This window comes from Callospermophilus lateralis, chromosome 6 (genome assembly GCF_048772815.1).
Source record: "Callospermophilus lateralis isolate mCalLat2 chromosome 6, mCalLat2.hap1, whole genome shotgun sequence".
NCBI lineage: Eukaryota > Metazoa > Chordata > Mammalia > Rodentia > Sciuridae > Callospermophilus > Callospermophilus lateralis.
In genome coordinates this window covers 153,760,657-153,770,637 of record NC_135310.1, presented here as the reverse complement: position 1 = coordinate 153,770,637, position 9,981 = coordinate 153,760,657, and the positions used below count along the sequence as shown (strand labels likewise).

At 46.6% G+C, this 9,981-nt stretch overlaps 1 non-coding gene across 1 annotated transcript; it reads right to left on the bottom strand.

Moving 5' to 3' along the window:
* Window positions 1–5,538: 5,538 nt before the first annotated feature.
* Window positions 5,539–5,606, bottom strand: Trnaa-agc (transfer RNA alanine (anticodon AGC)). Its single transcript has one exon. It is a non-coding gene; the product is annotated as a tRNA-Ala (tRNA).
* Between the last annotated feature and the right edge of the window lie 4,375 nt (window positions 5,607–9,981).

The window sequence follows — 9,981 nt, the reverse complement described above, 5'->3', positions numbered from 1 at the left end:
ATTATTATTAACTAATAATAATTAATAATTAATTATAATTAATAATATTGTTGTTATTAAATTGCATGTACAAGAGTATTCACTCTGGCATTGTTTGTAATAGCTAACACTGGTAACCACAAATGTGCACACTTAATGCACAATTAGTTAAATAAATTATAAATATTATATAACTATAAGTAAGGAAGAAGGAAGTTCTTCATGTACTGATAAAACAATTTGTAAAGCAAGGTGAATAATAGTACAAATGTTTTGCAAAAAATGTAGATTAAATTTTTTTTTTTTTTTAGGCCATGGTGCTTTTATTAAAAGAGGGGATATAAATGTACAAACTTGTAATATTTCTGAAAGGGGCCATGAGAAACAGGCATTTTTACAGATCTATACTTTTCAGCATCATTCTTTCCTTTTGCATTGTGAAGTACATAAATTCAGGAAATGAATCCCCGACCTGTCCTGTGTTGTGGGTGTCGTACACACACAGAGGGACACCTCTGTGGGCTTGCCTGCTTGTCCAAACTCCAGGTATACCTCTGAAAACAGACACCCCATGGCCACACCTCAGAGCGGTGTGCTTGGCCCAAGGAGAGGTGGACACGAGAGAGATCCCTGGGGACTCTGGAAGCGGTGTCCAGTCCATCCGGGAGTTTCTGAGTGTCTGCCACCTAGACCATAGTCAAGAACAGGACTGCGGATGCTTGATGGGTCCTGTCAGCGAGGGTCTGATGTCCCGGAGTTCCCTTCTCCCTGTGTTCCTCGTGAGAATTTATCAGTGGAAAGGAACCAGGCCACTTTTTCCTAAGTCACACCCATGGCGGCCAGTGTGCTAGCTCACCGCACGGTCAGGACGCAGCGGCCAGCCACTGCTCTGTCTCCAGCTTCTTGGGCCTGGGCCAGATATATGTGTTTAGCCCTGAGACAAACAGCCTTGGTTTCGGCAGGGTGCCCATCCAGAAGTACCCCTTTATCAAAGGTCCCCAGACAGAGTCTGCTGACATGGGTGTCAGTTGTCCTCCCAAGGGTATTGGCTCTTACCAGCGACCAACGCTGGCTCTTGCTCTCCACTACTCCACATGCACCCACCTGCTCACTCCCTGGACTTCAAGGCACCACACGGGGAGACCACAGCCACAGAGAGACCACTTCATCACTCCCATAGCTATGAAATGTTGGGTCCCTGCAGCAGCTCTCAATCAATCAGTCAATGATCTATCTGTGAGCATATACGGGTATAAATACTGTATGTCAAGATCTCCCTGTTCCGACTGTCTCTGTGACTCCCCTTAAACACCCCTTTATCAAAGGTCCCCAAACTCCCCTCTAGTTATCCTAATTTCAGGGGCCATTGTTTCATCTTTAGAATCTCCAACCAAGAATCAGATCCAAACACAACTCCGTTCTGTTCAGAATCCTCACTGTCTTCCAATGATTAAGTATGTCTGGTCTCTCTCTCCTTAGAAGGGGCTCTGGCTCTAGGGGCTCTTCAGCTCCACTCCACACAGGCGTCCTTCACAGAGGTCCTCGAGGTTTCTAGAAAACACTGTGGATGCTCCCCTGCTCCAGCAGAGCTGTGGCTAAACTCTGGCTGCACTGCAGGTTAATCTACGTGGAGTGCTCGCTGGCAGTGTGGAACGGAGGAAGGATTCTTCCTCTTCCGACCAGAGACACACTGTGACCTGCGATAACACAGCTCCCTATGGGATCTTATGTTACTGTGTTAGGCACCAATGCAACTCCCATGCTCCTGGTTTGTGGAGATTCTGCACTTCCTACACTTTAGGGAATATTCACTAAAGAACCCATAAATCAGAACCCACCTATTTCTAAAAATCAACCAATAGAAAAGATATGAGGATTATAGTTCATTTACACGAACAAGAGCCATTTTTCTGTTGTTTTGTTTTTTACAAATTATCTAAGAAACAAATGCTGACTTTGTTCTTATCTAAGAACTTTCTTTTCATCTAAAAGTACACTTTGGGCTTTATATAAGTGAATTGTGTTTTATGATATTTGAAACTTCTGTATCAAGGTCACGCTCATGTGTTAAATACCAACTTGTGTCTGATCGTGAATTATTGACAACAGTCACTTAAAAACTTAATTCGCTTCTCACTGGGCTTACAAATGACCTACTTCTTGGGCTTACAAACAACCTATTTCAGGCTCATTGTGCATGATTTTGTTTACAAAACTGTGTTTTTTCTTTTGTGAGTAATTACCTATTTGTAGTATTAAAATATCTCTTATAAAATGTATTTGTATTTATTTTTAGAACACTTTATTATGAAATACTTTTAAACATTTATAAATCAAGAGAAATAGACCCCCAAATAACCGGCACTTACATTATTGGGACTTGGCCACTCTTTTGCATCATTTATTGCAATTTGCTACATAAAGCAAATCGAAGACGTCATTATTTGCTTTTAATCTTCCTCCAAATGACATTTAATTATACCATGAAAATACTATATCACACCTCAAAAAGTTAAGTACTTTCTTAATCATCATCTAATCCTCAGCAGTATTTAATTTCTCTGCTTGACCCCCAGATACCTGCTTCTCGTCAGTCCAACACTCTACACAATACATTTGATTAAGTTTTGAATTAAAAACTCCTGAGGAAAATTTATTATCACTCCTCTCTCTTTCCTTCAAATATATGAGGGTATTTGACTTTTTACAACAACGATTCCATAGATGGCAGAGGCAATAAATATACCTATATAGCTATAGCTTTTTAAGGTCAATAGGAGCTTGAACTCTGGCTCATCTGAGAAACCATTCACACAACCAGGGAGCTTCTCGGGAGCCTCACGAATGCTGCCTTGCAGACTGTTTTTGGACACGCGCCTGCCGGATGCCTCTACTGAGCCTGGCTCCCTGCACACCAACGTGGGATGCCCTTGAGCAGAAGGGAACAGTCGTATTTCCTGCACTCATCTCGGACTTTTGGGGAGGGCTTTCACAACACTTTCTAGAATTACAAAGCTGTACCTGCAGCACTACCTGGAAAGCAGCCCCAGCGAGCAAGGGAACCCACCATCCGTCAGCAGGCGCCTCGTGGGGAAGCCTGAACTCCTCCTGGTGCACCAAAGGCACCTTCCCTGGAGAAAGATTTGGCAAGTTGCGTTTTCCTTTCATCTCCAAGACCACGCAGCCCATGCAGGCAAAGATGTGCAGAGTGTATAACAAGGCCCCCCGGGGGTGAGGAATCCTAGTTCAAAGGAGCAGAGTGAAGGAAAGGGGTCTTTTCTCTGCCAAGAAAAAGGAAACAGTGTTTAAGCTTCAGCCGCCTTTGACTCAGTCCTCACTGAGCTGGGCACGTGTGGACTGAACACGCTCAGTGAGGCTGGGGGAGGCAGGAGCAGGGGCAGGGAGAGTCCCTCCTGGGTTTTCTGATGCTGGGATTGAAAGACCACTCGGCTTACGGAGACTTGTTTGGCTCATGGTTTTTCAGGCTGAAGCCAGGAACACTGTGGGACATCTGGTGAGGGTCTGGGTGCTGTATCCCCACACAGCAGAGCAAGCAGGTGAACTCCGCCGCCCTTCCTCTTCTTACAAAACCACCACTGCCATCATGAGGACCTCACCCTCATGACCTCACATGATCCTAAAGACTCCCCCAAACCTCCACCTCCATATACCAGGAGCTTGTGGACAGGAGGATTACGTTTCAGCGCTTTAGGGAAAACTGTTCAAACCATGCGGGGGGGCGGGGAGTAAGTGGTAGAAACTCGCATCTCCAGGGGCGTGGAGCAAGGACACCCTGGAGGCTGGCCAATGGGAATTACAGGGACAATCCGCTAGAGCCTTTCTCCACCAGCTGCATTAAAGAACAAACAGGTCCTAATGACCCCCGGCATCCATCTTATGCAATGAATGAACTTCCTGCCTGTAAGTCCAGAGTGGTGCTTTGTGTCTGTCAACCTTGGGAGAAACAAGAGTCCCTCAAACCACCTTCTGTGATCTGTAATTCAGAGGGAGGAACACGGGTTGGGAAAGTCTTCAGAGCGTCAAGTAAGGAAGGGTGGACAGAGAGCCCGATGGAGAGGCTGAGGCAGAACGTCCCGAGCTGAGGTCAGTAAGGCTGCTCCGAGTCCCCAGGCCTGCAACCTCTAAGGAAAGGAGTTTTAATGAAATCCCTGTGGCGTCTGCAGGGGTTAACAGCCTGGGAGCTACTGAGGAGGGGGAGGACTGGCTGGGACACCCTCCTTCAAAGCACCTGCCTTAAGGCAGCCCTTGGGGGGCTCTGCTTTTTGTTTTCTCAGTATTGGGAATTGAACCCCTACCCCTGAACTACATCCACAGACCTTTTTATTTATTTATTTATTGAGACAGGGTCTCGCTAAGTTGCCCAGGTTGGCCTCAAACTTGTAATTCTCCTGCCTCATCCTCTCTAGTAGCTGGGGTTACAGGCATGGGTCACTGTGCCCAGCTGGTAGGGGACTTTTTTAGGATCACCTTCACTGCCATGAGAACAAGACAGTCTGGCTTATCTTCATTCATACTCGGTTTGTAATCAACCAATATTTCCCACTGAACCCACCCATTTTACCTCCATACTTAATTGCAAATGACTTACAGCTATGAGAACAAGCCTATCTCCTGGCTTTGTTACTAAGTGGCTGTGTGACCTGAGCTCTGTGATCTAATATCTCAAGTCCCCGTTTATCTGTCCTTAGCAAAGTGTTTGGATTCAGTGATATCTAAGATCCGCTCCAGCATAAAGATCCCAGTACTAGATGATGCACAAAGACTTCCAGTGTTGGCAACATTCACAAGAATGTGTGACAGGCTCTGAGTGGGGGGAAATTGAAAGTATCACAAGAAGAGGTGCATACGCTTTCCTTCTGGGTACTTTGAAAAGAACAGAGACCTGACTATTTAATTAAACTCCATGAGAAGGAACTACTTGCCAGTACCCATGACAGAAGCTGGGACACTCAGGTGGGCTGAGCAAGTTCTCCACCCTCCCCAACAGCAGAACAAGTACCTGGCTGGGCAGGTGATGCACACCTGTGTAATCCCAGCAGTTCAGGAGGCTGAGACTGGAGGATGGTGAATTCAAAGCCAGCCTCAGCAAAAGTGAGGCGCTAAGCAACTCAGTGAGACCCTGTCTCTAGATAAAGTACAAAATAGGGCTGGAGATGTGGCTCAGTGGTGGAGTGGCACTGAGTTCAATCGCCAGTACCCACCAAAAAAAGTACCTTCCAGAGCTTCTTATTTGGGCGAGGATCTCATACACTAGAATTTCTTCTCCTCCAGCTGTATTGAAGAATAACAAAAATTAAAGGTGTACAATGTGATGATTGGATTAATGCATACATTGTGTCATGGTGGTCACAATTGAGTTAATTAATTCCTCCTTCACCACATATAAATATGTGTCGTTGGGAGGCTGGAGCGGGGCGGTGAGGACACTTGTATGCTATTTGCTTAGCAAATTCCAAGTAAACTGAGTGGCAATATTTTTAAAAAAATTTTTTTTATTTGTAGTTGGACACAATATCTTTTTAAACTTTATTTATTTTTATGTGATGCTGAGGATCGAACCCAGGGCCTCCCGCGTGCTGGGCGAGCGCTCTACCACTGAGCCACAACCCCAGCCCCTGTGTGGCAATGTTAACTCCATGGTCTACATCAGATCCTCAGGACTTACAAGAGAATGTTTGTAGTCTTGGGCCAAAATCTCTCCATCTCCCCGTCCCCCAGCCTCTGGTATCCACCATTCAACTCTGTTTCTAGAGCTCAACTTTTTTTTAGATTCCACATATAATAGGATATTTGTCACTCTGTCTGGCTTATTTCACTTAGCATAATGCCCTCCGATTTCATCCATGGCACAAATGGCAGTGTTTCTTCCTTGGGGCTGCATGGAAGCATTCCCTTGTGTGCGTAGATCACTCTTTTTACCCTTTCTTCCATCAACTGACACTCAGTTGTGCCCACACCTTAGTTCAGGGCTGCACAGGAGTACAGATATTTCAACACACCGATTTCTTTTCCTTTGGATCTATACCCCAAAGTGGGACTGCTGGGTCACATGGCACTTCTGTTTTTAATTTTTTGAGGAACTTCCATATTGTTTTCCACGATGGCTGTACGAGTAGTGATGGTGAGCTCATTTCATATATCTGTGGCCATTTGTCCTCTTTTGAGCAATGTCTATTTGGGTCCTCTGAGTTTTCTCAGTAGGGTTATTTGTTTGTTTGTTTTTCCTGTTGAGCTGTTATCACATTCTGATTTCTCAAGGAGCCCACAGTCAAGTATGGGAAACAATTGGATCAATGGGTTACACTGCACTGTGATCATGATAGGTAACTGTTAGTTAAAACTTACTATGTGAAGGCAACAATCTTAACCATGTCACATGGCGATAGTACCAAGTTAATACAAACACTTAAACATTTCTGGGGATGCCTGAGAGGGTGATTCTAGATGAGATCAACATTTTACTGCTAGACTGATAAAACAAAGTGTCCTCCCCAGTGTGGGATCCAGGGTGGACCATCCAATCCATTGTGGATCTGAATAGAGTAAAAAGGCAGAGAAAGGTTGAATTTGCTCTTTCTACCTACTCAGACTCAACATCAGCCTTTCCCTGATCTCAGACTGAGATTTACACCCTTCAGATTTGGATCCTAATCACATTCAGCAGCTTCTCAGGCCTCTAGCTGCATATGGAAGATCAGAAGTTTTGTTGTTATTGTTTGTTTATTTGTTTGTTTTCATATGGGGGATGGATCCCAGGGCACTCTACCACTAAGCTGCATCCCCAGCCCTTTTTTATTTTATTTTATTTTATTTTATTTTATTGAGATAGATGTGAGTCAAGTTGCCAGGCCAGTCTCAAACTCGAGCTCCTCCTGCCCCATACTCCCAAGGAACTGGATTACAAGCAAGGTCACTGAACATTGCATCCCCTACAGGATTATAATGAGCCATTTCCTTATAAGAAATCTTTTATTCTATTGGCTCTGTTCTCTAGAGAACCCCGACTAGGGAATTATCTCATCTCATCTCATCTCACAATGACCCTATGAAGTCGTCTTGTTTTTAGTGACATTTTGTAGGTGAGGAATCTGAGACATAGAGAAGATCTAATTTGTCCAAGGTCATGCAGAAAGCAGGCACATAGGTAAAAAATGGTTGCCCCTGAGGAATAAGAGAGGAAGGAGAAGCAATAGACAAGGGCTGAAGGTGTCGTAGGTCCTCCCACGACCTGATCCCCGAGTCTCGTGTGGGTATCATGGCATGGGTTGCCCATGAGCAGAGAATCAGACAAGAGGCTCTGAAGAAAGGGGGCAAGGGGCACTGCCGTCCAAAGGGGCTTTGGAAACGTGCAGATGAGGGCAGCACCAAAGACAGGCTTTTCCAGCCCTGGACTTTCCCTGGGGCCATTTGTCCCTCCCTTCCTTTCATTTCCATGAGTTAAGGTGCTAGAACTTCTGGGGACAGGATATTTTATATATGACCCATAGGTGACAAGACAGGTCAAGAGAATCTTCATCCCCTGCCCCACGATTTCCAGACCAGACCTCTATGTGTCATTGACCGTGCTCCTGCCACCAACACAGGGAAAGCATGCAGAGGACATGCAGTGGCGGTCCAGCCTTTGTCCCCTCACACCTGTCCTGGAGCTCCTCCTTCCTCCTTTGGCCACTTCCCGTGGCTGAATTGACGAGGTTCCCATCTGGAAGGGAAATATCAGATGGGATCCTAGGGGCAGGAGTCTGACGGAATGATCCCGTGCTTGAAGGTCGTGTGCAGATGCTGTCAGTATCTGTTTTTCTACCGGAGGAAAAAAAATTATCCTTTCTGAATGTGGCACAGCCACAAAGCAGGCATGGCGAACCTGGGGAAGCGAACTACCAGCTGTCACACACACAGGACCTAAAAAGCCCAAATTCCATCCCTAATTTCCTTCCTCCTCCGTGACCCTCTCCCATCCTCCTCTGCCCTCTCCTTCTCCACTTTGCTGAACAGCCACTTTTATTCTAGTGCTGTCATCTCTCGGATCCAGCAGATTGGCCTTTTCTTTGGTCTGCCAACACTTTTGGCTCCTCTGTCTCTGCTGTCTTCCCACTAAGCCCTTTTCTACTCCTCTACCCACACACATTCTGACTTTGAACCTGAATCCACTTAAAAGACAAGATATTGCAGCCAGCTTTCATATCCGTGGGTTCTGCACCCATGGATTCAATCAACTGTGAATTGAAATATTCTTAATTGCATCTGTATTAAATACATACGAATGTTTTTTCTTGCCATTGCTCCCTAAATAATATAGTATAACAATGACTCACATAGAATTTACATTGTATCAGGTATTACAAATAATCTAAAATGGTTTATAGCATACAAGAGGACGTGCGTAGGCTCCATACAAATACTACATAAGGGATCGTGCACCTGTGGATTGCAGTATCTTCATGGGGTCCTGGAACCAATCCTCCAAGGGTCTAGAGGGATGACTGCTCTCCTTGTCCTGTCTGGTTGACGATTATTGGGAAGGGAAACAAGAAGACCACACACTCAGAGGTTCAAGGTGGCTGTTTCCTCATGTGTACGTGGAAGATGATGAAACTCATCTAGAGGGAGACGTCTAAATGGGACGGGCGAGATGGGATCAAAGACCACAGGGCTAAAGGAAACCAGACAGTGACCTAGATTTCCCACCTTCCGGACCCCATCAGCAGCCCTTCCCTGAGAGCTATGCTCTTCCAACATCGTCACCTGTCTCTTGCTGCAGAATGATGCCAGGCTAGGGCATTCGCTTTCCCTGACTGCAAACTACCTCAGCCTTCTCCAGCCGCAGTGTCCCTTCCAGTGTGACGTCTCCCTCGGGGTGGGAGTCGCTGCTTCCCACCAACTGGCTCACACGGCAGTGAGCGCGTGCCCTGCCGGCTGCAGATTGCATCCACCTGCTCCTCCCTAGACTCCTGGAGCACCCTCACGCTAGGAGATGGGTACAGGGTGCTTTCCCACTCTCTGTCAGAGATCTCTGTGGACGTTCATGTAGGCTGTGTCCCCTGCGCTCCTTGAGCACAGGTGGCTGAGTTCCCCAGTTTCCAACCTGCCAGCTTCCTGTCTGGATGACTCCCTCAGGTAAAGGCCTCTGGTTTGTCTGGGCCTCCCTCCCTCTTCTCACTTTGGATTGTTCTCAGCTACTAATAAAGCATTCCACGAGCCCACCTTGTTCAAGGACTGAGGTTGTGCCGTGATGACCAGGACAACCCCTCTGTCCTCTCAGGGGTGGGCTACAGCTAGTGTGACTGGGGGGTCTAGTTATTCTGTTCCTAAATGCCCCTCCAGGCCTGGGCTGTTTCAGGATCAGCCCAGCCCAGCCCCACTAAACCAGCCTGAGGGAAGACTCAGGGATTCCTCTCTCAGCAGTCAAGGGTGGTCCATCCTGCTGGGTCATCCCGGCCACGTCTCTGTGCTTACCAGACTGGTTTCTGCGTCTGGGTGTCGTGACAGTTGCAGACCCTATTCTGGGCAACTGCTGGTCCTGCTCAGAAGGCCAGGCAAGAGAGATCTACTGACCTGTGGTATGGACGGAGATGCCCAAGGAATGCGTCCTGAGCCTTCTCCTCCTCACCTCGGTACCTGCTCTGCTTCCCCTTCTTGTCCTCCTCACTCCCAGGCTGGACAGTCCATTCCCAAATGGTTTTCAGTGTCTGAATTATCCTGGGGCCAAGCTTTCCAGGATTCAGGGCCTGATGCAGTATCTCCCTGCTTCCTGCCTCGGAGCTCTGTCCCTACAGGTTGCTCCACACAGACTGCCTCCACACCTGCTCCGGTGTGGGTGCTGTCCTCTCCTCGACAGCAGGGACAGTGGCAACAGTAACGACTGCCAGTTGTTCAATTTCCATTATGGACCAGTCACCAAACCAGGTGTTTTATGGATATATTTTATTTAATCCTCATCACGATCCCGTAAAACACAAATGGTCATATCCATTTTATACACTG